Source organism: Sminthopsis crassicaudata, chromosome 2 (genome assembly GCF_048593235.1).
Source record: "Sminthopsis crassicaudata isolate SCR6 chromosome 2, ASM4859323v1, whole genome shotgun sequence".
NCBI lineage: Eukaryota > Metazoa > Chordata > Mammalia > Dasyuromorphia > Dasyuridae > Sminthopsis > Sminthopsis crassicaudata.
Genome location: NC_133618.1, coordinates 204,633,569 through 204,653,443, shown reverse-complemented (window position 1 = coordinate 204,653,443; position 19,875 = coordinate 204,633,569). Strand labels below are relative to the sequence as shown.

The following is a 19,875-nucleotide window of genomic DNA, read 5'->3' as shown; positions in this document are numbered from 1 at the left end:
TTGCTGAAAAGAGCTAAGTAAGTCACAGTTGACCATCATACAATCTTGTTGCTGTGTACTATGTTCTTTTAGTTCTCCTCACTTCACTTAGCATCAGTTCATGTAAGTCCAGCCTTTTCTGAAATCAGCTTGCTCATCATTTCTTATACAATAACAGAGGGAGGACTGTGGGAACTGAGTGTGGATCATGGTATTTTCACCTTTTTTGTTGTTGTTTGCTTACCCTTGGTTTTCTTTCTCATTTTTTTCCTTTTTGATCTGATTTTTCTTGTGTAGTAAGATGATTGTATAAATATGTATACATATATTGGATTTAACATGTATTTTTAACATATATTGAATTACTTGCCATCTAGGGGAGGGGTGAGGGAAAGGGGGCAAATTTAGAACACAAGGTTTTGCAAAGGTTAATGTTGAAAAATTATCCATGCATATGTTTTGAAAATAAAACCTTTTAATAAAATAATGAGAGAAAAACAATAATATTCTACTACATTCATATGCCATAAGTTATTCAGCCATTTCCCACATGAAGGACTTTTACTTAATTTCCAATTCCTTGCCACCATAAAAGAGTTGCTACCAACATTTGTGTTTTCTTTTCTCTTTTTCATGATCTCTTTGAAATACAGATTCATTAGTAACACTGCTGGTTTAAAGGCTATGCACAGTTTTATAGCCCTTTGGACATAATTTAAAATTGTTTTCTAGAATGGCTGGATCAGTTCACAACTCCATTAACAACGCATTAATGTTCCAGTTTTCTCACATCTCCTTCAATATTTATCTTAATGATGTAGAATTTTTCAGCTGCATAACCAATTTAGACATTTAGGGAATTAGGAAAAGTACTCAGTAAGTTCAGTCTGAATTAGCAGTCAGATGCTGTGAGTTTTAAGTCTATTTCTGATACTGATCAAATGGTCTTTGACAAATCACCTCTGTGAGCCTCGATTTCTTCATGTGAATTATTAGACAGCAAAAATTATGATCTCAGAGATTCTTTCTTTTGAACTGTGTGATATAGTTTCATAGTTATTTACTACAATTGACAAAATATTTTTTTTCCTTGAAATAAGAAATTATAAGACAGAAATCCTTTAGATGGCTTTGTTGACCTGAGATTATATTGGTAATATTCTTGAGAGCAGGGATGATTTTATTTTAAAAAATTATATCTTTAGCATATAGCTTTGGATGATAGTTGCATAATGATTGCTTATTGATTATGATTAATGGATTGACTGGAATGACGGTAGACAGAATGGAGACAGGAAGGAAATGAATGACAGTTGGTCTAAAAGGGAAAAGAAAACAACATTCCATATAGATGAAGGGGTGAGTGTAGCATACATACATACAAAGAGAACTGGACTCAAAGTAAAAGTACCTGGTTTCCATATACTACCTGTGTTACCATGGGCCTGTTATTTCTCTTAATGGACCTCAGTTTTGTCATCTGTAAAATGAGACAGTTGGAGCAGATGAATTCTAGGGTTTTTGGTATCCTGTGAAATATGATCCTATCATAAATGAAGTTATCCCAGGGATCAGGAAGACAGTGGATAAAGAAAATCCTTATGACTGACTCAGGGAGAAGTAAAGCTAGCATCAGGGCTAATTAGAGGTAAAGAAAGAGGAATTGTTAGGGACCTAGAAGAGAAGGAGTTATGGAAGAGAGTCACAAGGAAGATCAGGTCACCTCCTTCTTTCTCTAATGGCAGTTTGATCACTCATCACCAGAGCTGTCACAAAATGCCAGCATGCTTTCTTCAGGAGGTATTCTCATGGTGAGGATCAAATACAAAATGATGGAGGGTCCAGCACAAGAATTAGCTGATATTTTGTTTTTGTGACATCTGACATTTCTGAAATGTTTAATCCATAATGATCTCATCATGCATAATATGTCAGATGGTCTATTGGGACAACAATTAGAATGTTAGCATTGGAAAGGACCTTTGAGATGCTCTCTGTGTTTCTCTGTGCTGTTAACAGTAGTAAGGTTGGCATGGGAGAAGGAGTAACTCTAGCTTGGTACCAAAGGCAAAACAAGCTATATGATTTTAATAAAGAACTAGTCAACAGCAAAAGTAGTCAGCCCTTACTGAAGGAAACAGGCAGAAGACCTCCTCAATCTAAAATGATGTGGCTGCTCTATGAAGAGCATTGGATTTGGAGAAAGAAGAACTGGGCTTGAATCTGAGCTGTGTCATTTTTTTTTCATCTATGACCTTGAGCAAGCAACTTAATCTTTCTGGGCCTCAATTTTCTCTTCTATAAAATGGATATGAGGTTTTACATATAAAGAGTACTTGCTTTTTTGTTTCACCCCAATATTGTGAACCAATGAATATGAGTGTAAAATAGTATTTTTTTCTCATCTTTGTAATTTTTCATGAGAAATTCATGCCATCAGATGAGGGCAACTTGGTCTGGTAGAAAGGACATTGCTATTGGATTTAATCTGCAATAAGAAAAAGGCACTTGGGATATACATCCTTCCTGCCAGGGCACTAAAATTATGATGATGATGTGGACTTTTCTTCTAGTAGCAGTTGTGACCAGAAGTATAGGCTGGTAAAGGAATGAAGGGGCAGAAGACCCTGGGAGGGAGTATCGTGTTTGCAATCCCCAGTAAAAGGAGATCTCACTTTTCACACACCTTGGGGTGTAGCTCCCATATCCTTAGCCTCCTCTTGAGATCTTGCTCCCTTTTAGTCTGTCCTCTGCCATTACTGGCACCTCATGGTGACCTGGGGACAATCGTGATGCCAGATATCCAGAATTTAGGCAGGTTTCATCATTTTCTCTACATTTACCTCCCAGCTCTAATACTCTATGAAAGTGATTTCAAAATTTCATTGATTCTGTATCTCCTATTAATTTTTTAATTATTTAAAAATATTTTGAATTAAATACCAGCAAGGTCTTAACCACATGAGGTGTGTGGTTGAGCAACATGATATGTGTGACACTCACTGGCAGCTAGTCAGTCAGAAGTCATTTCTAAGCAAGAAGTACAACCAAAGGTGGGGATTACATTTGTTTTATGACAGCAGAAGAAGAGCTGAAAGAGGATTAGAAAAGAAGGACGGGAATTTAGGTCCATGAAAGCATTTGCCTTAGAGGATACTTATAGGATTCTGAGTTGAGAGTCCTATGTCCTAGTAATGAGCTTCCTACTTTAAAAAAAAAGTTTCCCTGTGGGCCCATGGCCTTGGTTTCTATGTGCTTATGTCAGCCTTCACAATTTAAATGGAATTATTTTGCCAATGAGTACTGATATCCTAATGATGGCCTGTGCTGACTCAGCAGTTGAGCTTCTTATAAAGGAACTCTGTTTAGTTAATTCACATGTTTCAGATTTTATTTATTAAAAAAAGGTGTTGGGGGGAAGGCTAGGAAACTCACCTTAGAGGATAAAATCAGTATTTACCATAAATTCTGGTTTACTTGACTTAGAAATCAGTTCCATTTTATTTATACACACACACATACATATCCACACATTCATACATATGCATATAAGTGTGTGTGTGTACATATATATATATATACATATATATATATATGTATATATATATATAAACTCAGATTTCCCTCCTTCCCTTCATGGTTGAAGTAATAATCCAAATAGGACATTGTGACAGAAGGTTATTCATTCTATCCAATGTCACGTAAGCACTCTCCTAATTGATTTTAAATTATGCTTAATCGTATTACAGTATTAATGTATTTTAAATAGTATAATTGTCTTCTTGTATTTTGTGTGTGTCATAAATCTGAAAAAAACATAAGGGTTGTTAGTTAAAGCTTATAAGTACATGTGTATGAATATATGTGTCCTTGTATGGCTATTTGGAAGCACATCAAAGAGCACATTTCTTTTCAAATGGTATATTAGAAATAGGTTTGAATTAGAGTCAGAAAACTTGGGTTTAAATTCCAGTTATATTACTTACTATCTGTGTAACCTTCAGTGAGAAATTTCACCTAATTACAAGATGTTTTATGTGATTGATTGCAAATAGTATAACCCTCAAAATCCTTCATTCCTAACCAGGCAGAGCACTGAGAGCTAGGAATAACATTTTTATGGAGAGTATATTACATTTGGGTTTTGGTTTCATCTTATGTAAAATGAGGTACTTGGAAAGTGCCTTTAGGCCTAAGTTCCTAAAGGCAATGATGTCAAGCAATAATGTGGGCCACCAGTCCATATGTAATAAAGATCCATAAAAGGCCCAAATAGACTTAGAAAACTACATGCTAACATTATCTTATTTTGTTAAATATTTCTCAATTACATTTTATTTTGGTTTAGATACCTCTTGGGAAAGTCATAGGCCCCATACAGCCTGTGACCTGCTTTTAACACCTCTACTTTAGAGGAACTAAATTCTATGTATATGTCTTTATAGTGGGTCATATCTCTGAGGATCCATATTCTTTTTGCATTTCCCAGAGTTCAATGGGTATGATATTACTCAGAAAATGTCATGGGAGTAGGAAATGAGATGTGGGCATTTTGTAGAAAGCCTGTCAGTTATAAACAAAAAAAAAAGAAGGATAGGAAAAAAAAAGAGAGAAAGATCCTGGATTTAGGGGCCAGTTCTGGATTGTGTTGGCTCCCAGAAGGACTGGTAGATATTGAGGGGGCTTTCATTTCAGGCTGGGCATAGACCTTTAGATTGAGAGAAAGTAGTACTTTGACAGGCCTTTGAAGCCTTGACATTGAAGTAATAACTATCCCCTAAATCCATCACTTTTTGTCACTGGATAACATGAATTTATTTCTTGGTCCTCTGGAATCCTGAATGATTATTGTATTGATCATGCTTCTTACAACTTTTAAGAGTTATTGTTATCTTAGAAATCATTTTCCTGATTCTGCTCATTTCATTCATCACTTATGAATCCCAACAACTTTTTTAGAATATAGATGTTATAGTATGAATTATTTTCCTAGTTCTGACTACTTCACTCTTCATTAGTTCATTTTGAGCTCATCTGTTTTCTCCTTTCTTATAGCATAGTATGTGTCTATTATATCCATATACTATAATTTATCCCCATTTGATGATGGTAGTTTTCAGCAGCAGTGAACTGTCAGCTACAAGAGCACACAGAACTCCTGGCATCAAGATGTAGCACCTTTGGAGATTATCTGATGGTCAAGTCACATTTTTGTTCCATACCTTTTTCTGTTTCCATAGACTGAAATAGGCTTACTTAGCAGGGTGGCTGGGGATAAGTTGAGCCAGAAACCTCTCATCCCTGAAGTTTAGGAGGAGATTTTTTGTTTGTTTTTTGGTAAGGGAAGAGCAGGTGGTGATAATATTGTTTATTACATTTTTTGTTATGTGTCTCATATTTTTATTTTAGATTTACTTTGTACGTGTATGTCTGTGTATGTATGTATAAGTATGCACACATGCACTTCTTGATGATCAATATTTAGATCTTGTTTTGTGTATCTTTAACTATTTTCTAGATGCCTATGAATACAATTTTCTTTCATAGGGTTCTATGGTTGATGATAATTTTCAATTATCTGATATTTAGTTCCTGTGACACAGTGTTAATTTACATTTCTCAGAATCATGGCAATAGTTCACATTCCAGTAGTCTTTTTAGAGTAACAAAGCATTTTGCTCACAGTGTGGTAAAATAGGAAATGTGTGTTCTGCCTTCTCCATTGTACAAATGAATTTAGCTGAGGTTTAGGGCACAGTGGCTCCATGGTGTGGGACAGTAGCTTGGATAAATTCTGCTTGATGATATGAAAATGCTAGAGTGAGTTTTAAGTTCAAATAAAGAGGATAATTTATACACAATTAACTGGGAGATGATAGCTAAACTAGATAAGCCCCAAATTAGGGTGAAGTCAGAGTCCCATCAAGATACATGAAGATTCCTTACAGTTAAAGCTTTACCAGCTAAAATCTTGCCTTCAGTACCACCCCCAGCCAACCTCTCCAGGTCCTACTCTGACCCCAGGCCTCCAAGGCTAACAACAGCTTGCGTGCCTTACAGAGCCCCAGATGGTTCTGGGATAGAGCTGGAGGGAGGAAAGGGATGGTCCAGAAGCAGTGCCTCCTTTAAATCCTATAGTAGGGATTATAAATAACCTGGCCTTTATCTCAGCAGCTGGCAAACAGCTGGCCAAGGGGGTTGGTAAGAGGCAGGAATGGAGTCATTTAGGTTTATCCTGATTGTCCTATTCATCAGCTCCTATTATGAGAAAGAGAGAGGGATATTGAATCTGGGATTTTATTGATATAAGGAATTCCTAGATGAAGAAACTCCAGTTTAAATTCTAAAACACTGCATAGAACACCGAGAATGGAAGTATCTTGCCCAATATGTATCTGTGTTAGAACTTGAACTCAATTCTTGAGGCTCTGAGACCAAATCTCTATGTATTACACCACCATATAAACATTAGTATTTTAATTTTGTAGATACCAGCAGCTACAACCTCATTAAACACACACACACACACACACACACACACACACACACACACACACACACGCACGCACACACATGCATGCTTAGCAAAGGGAGATAGGTTATGGTTAGATAACCTATTGAAAACTTTTTTTTCTTTTACAAAGTATATTTCATTTCCATGTTATTTAAGTTTTCAAAACTGTGATGTATCTTTATTTTACAGCAGCAAAAACTGAGTTTGAAACAGGCTAAATATTTGGCAAAAAGTTTAAAAAGCCAAGATTTGAACTTGAATCTCCATTCTAAATCCTGAACTCTTTCCATGATGGATGGGCTTTTCATGATCTTAATTCATTTCTCTGAGATCTCACAACAAAAGTCAACTAGCTTCTTGTCCTTGTCTGAGCAGATAACAGAACAGGATCCTTCTTGTTTATATTTAAGGTTTATGGATACCTGTTTAGGTAAATATCAATTGGGTATAGTTATTTGGGATCATAAGCAAAGGAAAGGAATGAAAGTTTAGAGGGATAGCCTCTGAGATCATTGCTAATTCTGAGATTCTGTGAATTTTTGGTTTTTACTCTAGGAATCCTCGTTGCCTTTGTCTATTCATGTGTTGAGAGAAAATCTTCTCTTAGATATGATAGATAAAAAGAAAAAAAAGAGTACCTCTTGTTAACTTAATCTCTTCTTCCATTTCTTTTATCCATCTTTTAGATTTACATTGTTAATTAGTATATACTGTAAACTACATGAAAATATCAATTATTTCATGGAGCTTACCTTATAGATAACAATGTTTCTTCATTCTTGACCCCCAGCAGGCTACTATTCATCTCAGGACAATTTGTGTACTATATTACTGAATGTATCTGCCAGAAACCAGGGACATGTGATCAGACAAAGAAGCAGCTGCCTTAGTTCTTTCAGATCTATAAATGAATTTAGAGGTTCCTTTGGGGAACAGTCTTTCTGTCTAGACTAGGGAAACCTGGGTATATATGAATTCCTGGGCACATGAAGGTATTTATTGTTCCTCCAGAGAAAAAAATTTCAGCCTTGTGGTGCACATTGTAAAGATGGACTATGTGAGATTTCATACCCTAATTTTTAGCTACAATGATTATTGTAGCTTTAAAAATACAATAAAAAGGAAAATATTGGACTCTGTTTATGTTGCCAGAAAATCTGGCAATCTTGCAGTTTTATTTGAGCTATTTTTCATGTCATGTCTCCTTATTTTTTGGATGAGGAGATGAGTCCCAAAGAGAGGAAGTTATTTGTTCGTAGTCACACTTCCAGGAAGCTCAAAAGTTGGAATTAGAACTGGGATCTTTTGGTCTCAGGCTTAGTCCTTACTCTTCAGTCTCCCTTCCTGTCCCTCAGTCCCAACAATGCTTCTGCAAAAAAATGTCATGCTACTCCAGAAGTTCTACAACTCAGATTCTCAGTAAAAGTCAAGGTTTGATTATCATTTCAAGATTATTATTTATATCTCAGCACTTCTTCTGCCTGTGCCCTTGGCTCTGGCATTGAGATTGGCTCCCTTTCTGTCTGCTTCCTAAATTTATTGATCTCATTAGAAGATAAAAGTGACAAAGATAGCTCTTAATACTTCTGAGAAATGGAAAGCCATTAGCAGGTCATTGTCAAAGTTATTCGATGTCATTTTAAGCTTCTTACTAAACTGGTGGGAGCCAATGATACAGGGATTACCCTGGGCTAGAAAAGTGGGAGGGCTTCCATTGAGAATTGAATGAATATTAACCTGAGGCTGACTAATAGACATTCTGTGTGGATTCAGAATCTTGTATTTGATGCTCACTTGACATAGTATAATCATATAGGGATGGACCCTGGATATAAACAACATAGTTTGATCTTTCCTGCCCCATTTCTTTCTCTTTTCTCCAAAATGAAGCTTTGCTAATGGGGCATCTTTTAGAAATTAGGGTGAAGGGAAAAGGATACATCATAATTGAGACATTTTTAACTACTTCAGGCCATTATTTACAATCATTGGAGTGGTCAGCTCAGCAATCTTAATGAGAGTATAAGAAGAAGCTCATATCCAGATACTCTCCTTCCTAGTTCCTAGTGACATAGCTAGGAGAAGTCTAGAAGGAACTTAAAGCATATTCCCCGAGGAATATGACCAGTATAGCAGTATCAAATTGACATTATATTTTAGGATCAGAGCCTAACTTAGAGATAGCTGGTATCTGGGATAAATGCATTGGTGGGGAAGGGAGAAAAGCAAAGTTTTGGTTTAATTGCACAGAAAGAGGGAGGCTTGTACTTCCATGGGCTTGTGAAAGGAGTGGGAGAAGCAGACCTAGAAGAAGAGCATCTGAACCCCGTGGCACAGGGGACCATGAAGTGAGGTACAGGAATAGTAATCATCAAGGTTGGGGAAGCTTCTCTACTCAACACCTCATATCAGTGCTTTGGGATAAAGATTCATGACATCCTAAAATGGTGGGCTTTTCATAAAACAATTCGGTGTCATTAATGCTCATCTTTATGGTTTAATCATTCCTCTCTGTACCCAATAACTAAATCATCTTTTTTAAAATTATTTTTTATCTTCCCCTCCCTCAACCCAACCCAGTACTGAGAACCCTGTCCCAGGAACTAGTCAACTTAGTGTCACAAGTTGAATCCATAGAGAAGAATCATAACCTTTTCCTTTTTCCAACATAATTCTTTGCTCCATTGCTCAGTTTCTTCCCATCCATAAAGCCCCATTCCCTTTTGACCCTTGGACCCAATATCCTTTTTGTCAGGGATCATTTGCTTCCCAAATGTCTAGGGTCTTTCCATCTGTCCAGCTCTTTTCCCTACTAGAACCTAGGGACCTTTCTGATCTTTCTATCTGATGTCAACTGAATGAATCCTCCTTTCTGCATTTACTTTCAAAGAAGCATGAGCTCCTTGAGAGTAAAAGCTATTTCACTTCTTTATTTGTATCTCAAATGTTTAGATAAATAATTAAGCATTTAATAAATGCTTCTCCAGCCCAGCCCATATCCCATAGTTATGTTTATATATTAGTTGTCCATGTGCCAATAATAGCCCCTCTTCATTTCCATCTCCCAGATGGAGGCTTCTTTTCAAAAATCAGTTCAAGCTTTCTTTTCTACAGAAGGTCTATTCCAGTGCCTCCAGCTAGTAATATTTCTCTCAAAATCACTTAAAATTATGTGGGTGTATGTACATATAATTGCCTCCACCTAGACTGAAAAGTTCCAGTTTTTCCTTTTGTCTATTTTCCTAGTGCCCAGTACAGCACTATCAGATTCATAGTAGGTATTGACTATAAATGCTCATGCTCATGGATTGATTAAACCTGTGTTAGTTAAATCTAATTTAGATTTCTTAGCTGATGTGATTGGAATTATAACGCTTTGTGTAAGGATTGAAGGAGGAGAGAGAATCCCAATAATAACTTAGAGGCCCCAGATTGGCCCAAGAATATTTTTTTCCATATTATTTACCAGATAAACAATGTAGTACTAGAAATTTAGAAGTTACCTATACATGGATACTAAGTAATTAACTTAGAATAGGAAGATTGAGGGAAGATTTCCTTTGTTTTAATTTTTAAATATCTTTAGTCTATACTTTCTGAGACCTTCAGGAGGCTTTGTCAGTTCTGGACTTTGTTATGAGAGACCTGATTCTCATTTTTTTCTAACCTCTTATATTCCATTGAAAAAGTCATTTAATTTCTCTGTCCCTCAGTTTCCTCATTGGCAAAACTAATTAATTGAGAAAAAAATAGAAGCTGAGGTCTTTGAAGCTCCAAATTGGGAGCTTTGAGATGATTCTTTAGAAGCTCTAGAACAGAGGTGCTGAAGTTGACTTCATTTTTCAACTTTTATGGCCTCAAGTGTGGAGCAAGTATCTGTTCTTTCTTAGAAAAGTCAGTGTAATGAGAAGTACACCAGATGGGACATTGAAAGATAAAGGTTTAGATCCTATCTGGAACATTAATTTGATATGTGGACCTTCTAGATGCCACTTCATTTTTCTGAGCCTTAGGATGCTCTTTTATAAAATGATGGCACTAGACTAAGTAGTTAATCATCAACATCAAAGTTCCTTTCAACTCTAATGTACTTGGATTTTATATAGTTCAATGTATGATCCATGGGATCAGAGTTTAAAGGCCTCTAATCTAGCCCCCTTATTTTATGGATAAGAAAATGAAAGGGTAAGAAGGTTATAACTTGCTTGAGCATCAAAAACAAAATTTGTATATTGAAGTTATTCCAATAAACATTTATTAAGCAATATTTGATGTAAAGCATCGTTCTAGCTACTAAGGATTTAAAAAAAATACATCATCTGTGCCTTCAAGGGGCTTTACAATCTGCTGTGAGAATATAATATGAATACCTAGTAAGTCAAGGTAATGGTTAGTAGAACAACGATGTCAGGAAATGTTTCAATTTATAGATATGGATTTGGAATGATCTTTAGAGGTTAGCTCTTTTCCTTTACAGATAAGTTTATAAGGTTCCTAGAGATTAAGTCCAAAGTCTTAACTTCAATGTCACCACTAAAACCTCAAGATAATTTCTGAGGGCAGAAACTGGTTTGTCTTTGTACTTCCCAACATTTGGAATATGGTTAAGTACTTAAATGTATGTTGCATTGAATTGGAGGTCACACAGAAAATAGCAGTTAGGATTCAAACTGAGATTCACTGAATTTGAATCTAGCAATGTTTATTGCCTTTAATACAAGAGAGGTGAGGTCACTAGCCTAGAAACTGGGATATATCACTTCTAGCTCTCAATTTTTCACTGTCTGTGTGTCAGTGGACAATTCATTTCCTACTGGATCTTGATTTTTTTTATTGGGTAGGTGCTATTATTGATCCCAAACCAAGGCAAGCAGTGGTTAAGTGACTTAGTAAGAGACACAGACAAAAGATGACTGAGCCTGAAATATTTCAGTATAGATAATGAATCTAGAGACACTTGAAATAACATGATTTATTCAGGGTCACACAAAACCACTATGTGATGGAGGTCAGGCCTGATTTCAGGTTTCTTGACTATGAAGTAAACTATTTACCTCACCATCTCCCCTGGTACCACTATCTTACAAAAGAGGAAACTGAGGTTTAAAAAGATTAAAGTACTTGACTAGAGTCACAAAGCTGATAAACATGGAGATGGAATTCAAACTTAGGTCTATAGATTCATGACACCATCTAAAAAGAATTATTTAGACTTGACTGAGATGATATATATGAAACTGCTTTGTGAATCTTGTGAGACAATGTGCTGGGATGGATAAAGTACTGGATTTGGAATAAGAAAGAGCAGGCTTCAAATCCTACCTGTAAGGCTTACTAGATATTTGACCATGAGAAAGATTGGGCTTATCTGAGATCTATTTCCTTTCCTTTAAAGCCTATTCATATAATCATGGATGATAATGATGATAGCACCTATAATACCTACATCACTGGACTTCTCTGAAGTTTAAACAAGATAAAGTCAGTAAAATATTTTACAAACCTTTAAGTTTATGGAAATTTTAATTTTTATTATTATACTTTATTTCACTCATTGAAAACATTTAATAAGCATTATTTTATATAAATTCCAGAGCAAGTGCTTCTAAGTGAAAGATGATGTTAAAATCAGGCTTATAGAGAACATGTGAGAAATAAAGAAGACAATAGACAATCCAAGGATCTATAATGACCCAGCCTTTGTTTATCTTTTTCTTTTTAAAAAATATTCTCAATAGTATTTTATTTTCCAAAAAAATGTAAAGGTAGTTTTCAGTATTCATTTTTGTGATATTTTGCACTTCAAAATTCTCTCTCTCCCTCCTTCCCCAAGGGAGCAAGACATTTAATATAGGTTAAATATGTGAACATATTTTCATATTTGTCATGTTGTGCAAAAAAAAAAAATCAGACCAAAAGGGAAAAAAAAAGATCACAAGAAAAAACAAAGAAACAAAAGGTGAAAATATTATGTTTTGATACATTTTCAGTCTCTATGTTCTCTCTCTGGATGCAGATGTCATTTTCCGTTCCAAGTTTGTTGGAATTCCCTTGAATCACTGCATTGTTGAGAAGAATCAAGTTGATCATCGCATAATCTTTTTGTTATTATGAACGATCTCTTGGCTCTGCTTACTTCAGTTCATGTAATTCTTTCCAGGCTTTTCTGAAATCAGCCTACTTATCATTTCTTATAGAACAATTATATTCCATTACATTCATATACCATAAACTCAGCCATTCCCCAACTGATGGGTATTTATTCAATTTCCAGTTCCTTACCACTACAAAAAGAGCTGCTACAAATATTTTCGTACATGTGGGTTCTTTTGCCTGTTTTATGATTTGTTTTTGGGATATTGATCCAGTAGCAGGCTTTATTTTTCTAAAAAAATATGCTTGAGAAAGGAGCTAGGATGGTGATGTAGCAAATGTGAACACTGATATATATCACTAAGTAAAAGAAAAAGATCACTGCTAAGAAAAGCAGTGGGTAAGCATTATGAAAATGCTATATTTGTTCTTAGATCTGGTATTTTTTTTTGCAGAGGGGTGGATAATAGATATTTCTACTTTCTTTGATGTTATTTGTCCCAAGGGAATTCAGTCTTGGAGCAGAGGTAGGAAATTTTAATAAGAGAACAAATGTGATGAATCAGAAAAAAATAAAATAAAATAAAATTAGATAAAACAAATAGAAGAAAGTCTCAGGTGTTTTGGACATCTCTGTATATATTATAGATATATATGAACAAAGACAAGGATAAGAAGAATGAAAAATGAAGAGGAAAAAAGAAGAGGTGGAGAGGCTGTGATCTCTAGCAGCAAACAATGTCCATAATGATGAGTTCATGGATCAGTTGAGATATTGCTCTCTGGAGGTGACATTTTTATGGTATTATTGTGTTGACCCCTGTTACTGAATTTGGAGATAGATTATAAATATTGTATAATTTATCAGAAGTACTTTTGTAATATGAAATCCTGACTAAATATGCATTCTTTTGACTTTACTTAGGCTATTACTAGAGGATATTGTTGAATAGTTAGGTAAAAGTTTTGAAAAGTGAAGCAAAAAATTAATTAGACAGCTTTGAGTTAAATAAATATTGAAATGTAAACTTAGGAAAACAGATACATCCTATTATTCTATCTTGGGGGAGAAGTGTAATGGTATAGTGAAATGAAGGTTGAACTTGGAGTTCTATTAAGGTGGGAACATTGATCATATACTTGCTGGTCTTAGGTTTTTTCTTCAGTAAAATGGAGAAAAGATGATTTTCACTACTTAATTCTTATGAATGTGAGACAAATGCTTTGTAAATGTTGATTCTGTTATTATTTTTCCAGTGGAATTGGCTCATAATTCTAATTTTTGTGTGTGTATCCTCTGGTGCCTAGCACAGTGCCTCTCACATGTAATGTACTTAATAAATGCTTTCTATCCCCCTTTCCATTTATTTATTCATTCTTTTCCAACTCCAAGTTCTTTTTATACTTACTTATTAACTGCTTTGCTAAATCTATATACATATCACACATTTAAAGAGGGAAACATTTAAATGCTAATTGATTGATGATTTGATGATAATTATAACTGCCCTTTACATAGTGCTTTACATTTTTTAACATGCTTTACATATTTAATTTCATTTAAGCTTAACAATAGGATCCAATCAATCAAATCAATCAGTTCAGGTAACAATCAATTCAATCCACTAAAAGCATTTATTAAGTGTTTATTATGGATCAGGCACTGGGACTACCAAGAAAGCCAAAAGCAATTTCTGTTCTGGAAGAATCCAGGGTCTAATGGGAAGAGAGCATAGAAATCACTAAATATACACAAGGTATATGGAGAGTGTTCAGTTATTTTACATCTGACTCTTTGTGACCCCATTTGGTTTTTTCTTGGCAAAGATACTAGAGTGGTGCTAGTTCCTTCTCTAATCATGAGGAAACTGAGGCAAACAGGGTAGAGTGACTTGCCCAGAGTCGCACATCTAGTAAGTGTCAGAGGCTGAATTTGAACTCATGAAGCTGACTTCCTGACTCCTGTCCCAGAACTCTACCCACGCTACCTCCTCAGTATCCAATATAGAGTAGATGGAAGATAATCTCAGAAAGGAAAGCACTAGCAGGTTAAGGCAACAGATAAGGCATCCTGCAGAAGGTAGAATTTAAGTTATATTTTGAAAAGAACTAGAGAACCAATATGTATAGATAAAGAGGAAGATTATTCTAAGAATTTGGCCAAGTCAGTGATTAGAGGCAGTAGAAGTAATGGAGCATGAGAAAAAGGCATAGAAATCAATGCAGAGTGTGTAGAGTAGAGGAAAATATAAAAAAATGACTTGGGAGAGTCAAGAGCTTTAATTACTAGGTAGACAACTTTATATTTGATCCTGGAGGTAAGAGAGCATTTATAAAGTTTGTTGGTTGAGATGATGACATTTTCAGACCTATACATTAACAAAGCCACTCTGGCACTTGAATAGAAGAGGAAATGGAGTGTTGAGAATATTGAGTCACAGCAATCACTTAGAAGCTACTTCAGGAGTCCAGGGCAGAAGCGATAAGGGAGTGTGTGAATGTAGAGAGGAGAATACGTACAATAAATCCTATGGCTGAAAAAAAAATGCAATTTGCTATCAGATTAGATATATGGTGAGTGAGAATGAGGAATTGATAATGACTCTGAAGTTTTGGACCTAGGAGAAAGGGAAGATGACATTATCCTCAGCTATACTAGGTAATTTTGGAAGAGGGGAAGGTTTTTTGGGAAATATGTTGTTCTGTTTTGGACATCCAGTTGAAGATAACCAAAAACCAACTGTTAATTTAGCACTGGAACTTAGGAAACAGACTAGGGTTACATAGATCCAATTGGGAATCATCTACAAAGAGATAATAAAACTGAGACCCAGAGAGATGAGATGACTTACTCATGGTCACATAGCTATTAGGTCAGAGAAAAAATTGAACTCAGGTCTTCTTGATTCCCAACTCATTTAATCATATAGCTATACCATCTTGGGATAGATCAATCCTGCTATTGTTTCTCTCTTCTGATGATACCATCAACATTGGAATCAGCCACCCAGAAAACATGTACCTGGTCCCTTGAAAAAGGTTATAACAAACAAATCACCATCCTTATTTCCTTCCTGCTAATCCCCAAAGTGCTGCCTCTGGCCAATACTCTTCTATAAATGCTTTCTCCTTTTTGGAATATAATTTTGAAGGCAAGTACTGTCACACTTTTAAAAAATGTTTACCCCTGTGTAGCATGTATGTGCCACATAATAAGTGCTTAAAATGCATTGTCAATCACTAAATCAATTAATTCTTCACTTTATATTTCTCAATTCAATGACTTTTTCTGCTGTAATTATATCATATTAGATTTAGTCTAATATTTGATCAAAGTGAAGCTCAGAAAAGGTAGATAATTTTCCAAGTTCTCACATGAGAATGTTTATTAAATCTCTATTATGTGTGAGGAGCTATGCTCAGCTCTTCACAAATATCTCATATGATCCTCACAACTTTTCTGCTAAGTAAGTGTGCTTATTGCCATTTTGCAGTTGAGAAAACTGAGGCAGACATAGATTAAATGACTGTCTAGGATCATACAGTAAGTGACTCCAAGCCCAGCATTCTATCCACTGAGTTACCTAATTGACTGGGAATAAAAAGGTGATACCTAGATTTGAATCCATATTCTCATGCCAAATCTAGTCATTTGTCCATTATACTAAAATTTCCCTATGAAGATATATCTTTAAAAAGTTTTGATTGATTCTGTAGGGTTGATATGAGAAAAAAAATAGGACCAGAATTGCTCCTTGTCAGATGTACAATAACTTTAATTTCATGAATGTTTTCTGGGTTAGAATCAATGATCCAAGGTTGGATATCACTACATCTCAGAATGATCCACCTCAAATATTGCTCTGGTTTGATAGTAATTTTAAAGTTAGCAGGCAGATAGATAGTACAATGAATAGAATACTGGACCTAGATTCAAGAAGACTAATCTTCTTGAGTTCAAATCTGGCCTCAGACATTTGCTAGCAATGTGATCTGGTGCAAATCTCTTAACCCTGTCTGCCTCAGTTTCCTCATCTGTAAAATGAACTAGAGAAGGAAATGGCAAACCACTCCATTATCTTTGCCAAGAAAACCCCAGATGAAATCACAAATAGTCAGGAAAGACTTTTAAAATAACAGAACAACAACAATGAAGCCATTCCTAGTGGCAATTGGATCAAATGGTATTGCCATTGAATGAAGGCAGAACATCCTTAATAGTAATAATATGTAAGTAGCATTTATAATGTGACTTCTGTACAAGAATCCTATGTTGTCATTAATTTAAGTATGATAGAGATAGCTGGTGGCAGAGTAAATAGACCAGAGATCAAATCTTACCTCATACACTTGCTAGCTTTTTGACCCTAGTCAAGTAACTTGTTTACTTCAGTGGGGATAACAATAGCACAATCTTCCTGGGTTGTTGTAAGAATAAAGTAAGATATCTGTCGAACATTTAACACAATATCTGATACATAACAGTATGTGTGATATACATGCTTTATTATTAATAATGTTATAAATTACTGCTTAATGTGCCATGAAAATTTTTTTTTTAGCATTAATATCTTGGACCATTGCTTTGAATCCTCAAACAGTTTGTGAACTACTTAATGGTAAGCACTGTATTACACCGTGCTGTACTTTTGAGTGTATCAACATATGGTAGAAAAAAGTGAACCACAGATGGAAGGCCCCAGTTAGCCCATCACTCACTTGGCCACCAAGAGTGAATCAGTCTCTGAATTTGGTGTCCACATCTTTCAATTAGGGTGGAGCAGGATTGGAGTACATGGTTCCTCAACATCATAGCATTTCTACAATAAAGTCTGTATAATCCAAAAAACAGGGTAGGATTTAGACTTGGAAGATCTGAATTAAAATCTAGGCTCTGCCATATTCTGTGCGATTTTGATCAAAACCTTTACCCTCAAATTGAGTATGAACCATTACATAGCATTTCCAATCCTCTGTTTTTGTCTGCTTGCATTTTTGATTCCTTTCATAGGTTAATTATACATTATTTCAAAGTCTAATTCTTTTTGTGCAGCAAAATAACTGCATGGATATGTATACATATATTCTTTATATATACTTTATATACTTTAATATATTTAAAATTTATTGGTCTACCTGCTATCTAGGGGAGAGGGTGGGGGGAAGGAGGGGAAAATTGGAACAAAAGGTTTTGTAATTGTCAATGCTGAAAAATTACCCATGCATATATATTGTAAATAAAAAAGCTATTAAAAAAAAACTTTACCTTTAGTGAACCTTAGTTTCCTTTTCTGTAAATTTAATGGTTGGACTAGCTGGCCTATGAGGCCTCTCCCAGCTCTAGATATATGACCCTATGTGTATAACAATACAATCCTCTCTATTTCTGAAGCTTTTGATCCTGTGACCTCCAGTGTTTTCAATTTCATTCTGTGACTTAGTATACAAGAATTCTAGTTCAGCATGCTGAGCTATCCCCTTAAAAATGGAAAACAGTCTAGTTGATTTTTTTTAATTTGGGGGGGATATTTTTAGCTTTTTAAAAAGCTTCTCACTCTGAGCCTTAGAAAGAAATAAGAACCTTTTCCAAAAATGCAAATACTCTGGCAGGAGCAGGAATAGTGTTTTCAATCTTTCTGGAGAAACTGTTTGCCCATCCTGTGTCATTCACTGTACAAAAGGGTAAGGGCTTAATGCTAGTCCCACTACGTGTATGAGAACCAATGTGAGGACTTCTGCAGTTGTAACAATAGCTTTTTCAACTGGGCTATGGTCATACAACACCAGGGCATTCATAGTCTGATGCAGGCCGTAACTGCTAGGTTAAGACACTGGCTTTTTATAAATGTTTTAAACTTCTATGGGCTCTACAAGACTCAGAATGAGGTGGGTAATTCCAAGCCCCCATGTGTCGCATCTGCCCTTCATGAAATCAGTGGGAGAAAATGGCTAGCTTAAATAGGAAAGAAACTGTATTGCCCTGTTGAGTAAGAGAGGTATAAAGAACCAGGTTCAATGTATCAGAAACAGATACCTACTTTCTGTGTGATTAGGAAAGGTTCTTATTCTATGTCTTCTGGGCAACTTCTTAAGACTATCCCTTTCAGAAGAAGTTCAGACCCACCTTAGTAAAGGGAATTGCTTCTAATGGTAGTTCTAAGTAGACAAAGAAAGGTAAAATAATTTCTGCATTCAATGAGCTCACACTCTTATGGGACAGACAACATGAAAGGTAAGTATGTAGAAAATATGTATAAACAGAAGAAAGGTAATGTCTGAGAGGAAGCCCCTGGCAGTCAGGGTCCAGGAGAGCCTCCTGCAGAAGGTCGAGCTTGAGATGAGTCCTGAAAGAAACTAGGGAAACCAAGAGGTGGAGTTGAAGGGGAAGAATATTCCAAGCATGGGACATAGCCTCTGCAAAGGTATGGAGATCAAAGATGGAGTGTGGAGTAAATGGATCAGTCTGGTTGGATCATTAGTTACATAAAGGAGACTACAGGGTAAGATGACTGGAAATAGAGGAAGGTCACATGTTACAATAAGCTTTAAATGACTATGCTTGCTTCAGCAGAACATATACTAAAATTGGAACAATACAGAGAAGATTAGCATGGTCCCTGTGCAAGAATGACACACAAATTCATGAAACTTGACTAGTAGAAGACTGAATTTATAGATCTGGGAATGATTTATTCAGATGATCTTTTAACCCAAGGGAGCTGATTAAATTAAATGAGATAATTTTGGAAGAAAAGTTAAAAGGTCTCAGGAGAGAACATTGAGGGACATCCATGGTGACTTAGTGTGATATGGATGAGATCCAATAAAGGAGACTAAGAAAGAGAAGTCATATATTCAGGAAGAAAACTGGGAGAAAACAGTGTCATGAAAATCTAGAAAGTATAGTCAGAAGGAGGTGATTAACAGTATCAAAGACTACAGCATTCAGGTCAAGAATGAAGCAGCTCTTTGAAGCATTTTTATCCCTCCTCAACCCTTCACTACTCTCCAGGATGAGAACTTTGCTTCATATATATATTTTATTATTATTAATAGTATTTTATTTTTCCAAATACATGTAAAGGGAGTTTTAATATTCATTTTTATGAAACTATTTCAAATTATCCCCCTCCCTCCCTTACTTCCTCAAGACAGCAAGCAATCTGATATAGGTTAAATATTTGCAATCCCTTTAAATATATTTCCATATTTGTCATGTTGTGCAAGAAAAAGCAAACCAAAAGGGGAAAAACACTAGAAAGAAAATAAATAAGCAAAAGGTAAAAATA

The 19,875-nt window shown here is 35.4% G+C and overlaps 1 non-coding gene across 1 annotated transcript; it reads left to right on the top strand.

Moving 5' to 3' along the window:
• Nucleotides 1-19,143: 19,143 nt before the first annotated feature.
• On the top strand, nucleotides 19,144-19,248 carry LOC141559328 (U6 spliceosomal RNA). Its single transcript, XR_012487376.1, has one exon. It is a non-coding gene; the product is annotated as a U6 spliceosomal RNA (small nuclear RNA).
• The last annotated feature ends 627 nt before the right edge of the window (nucleotides 19,249-19,875 follow it).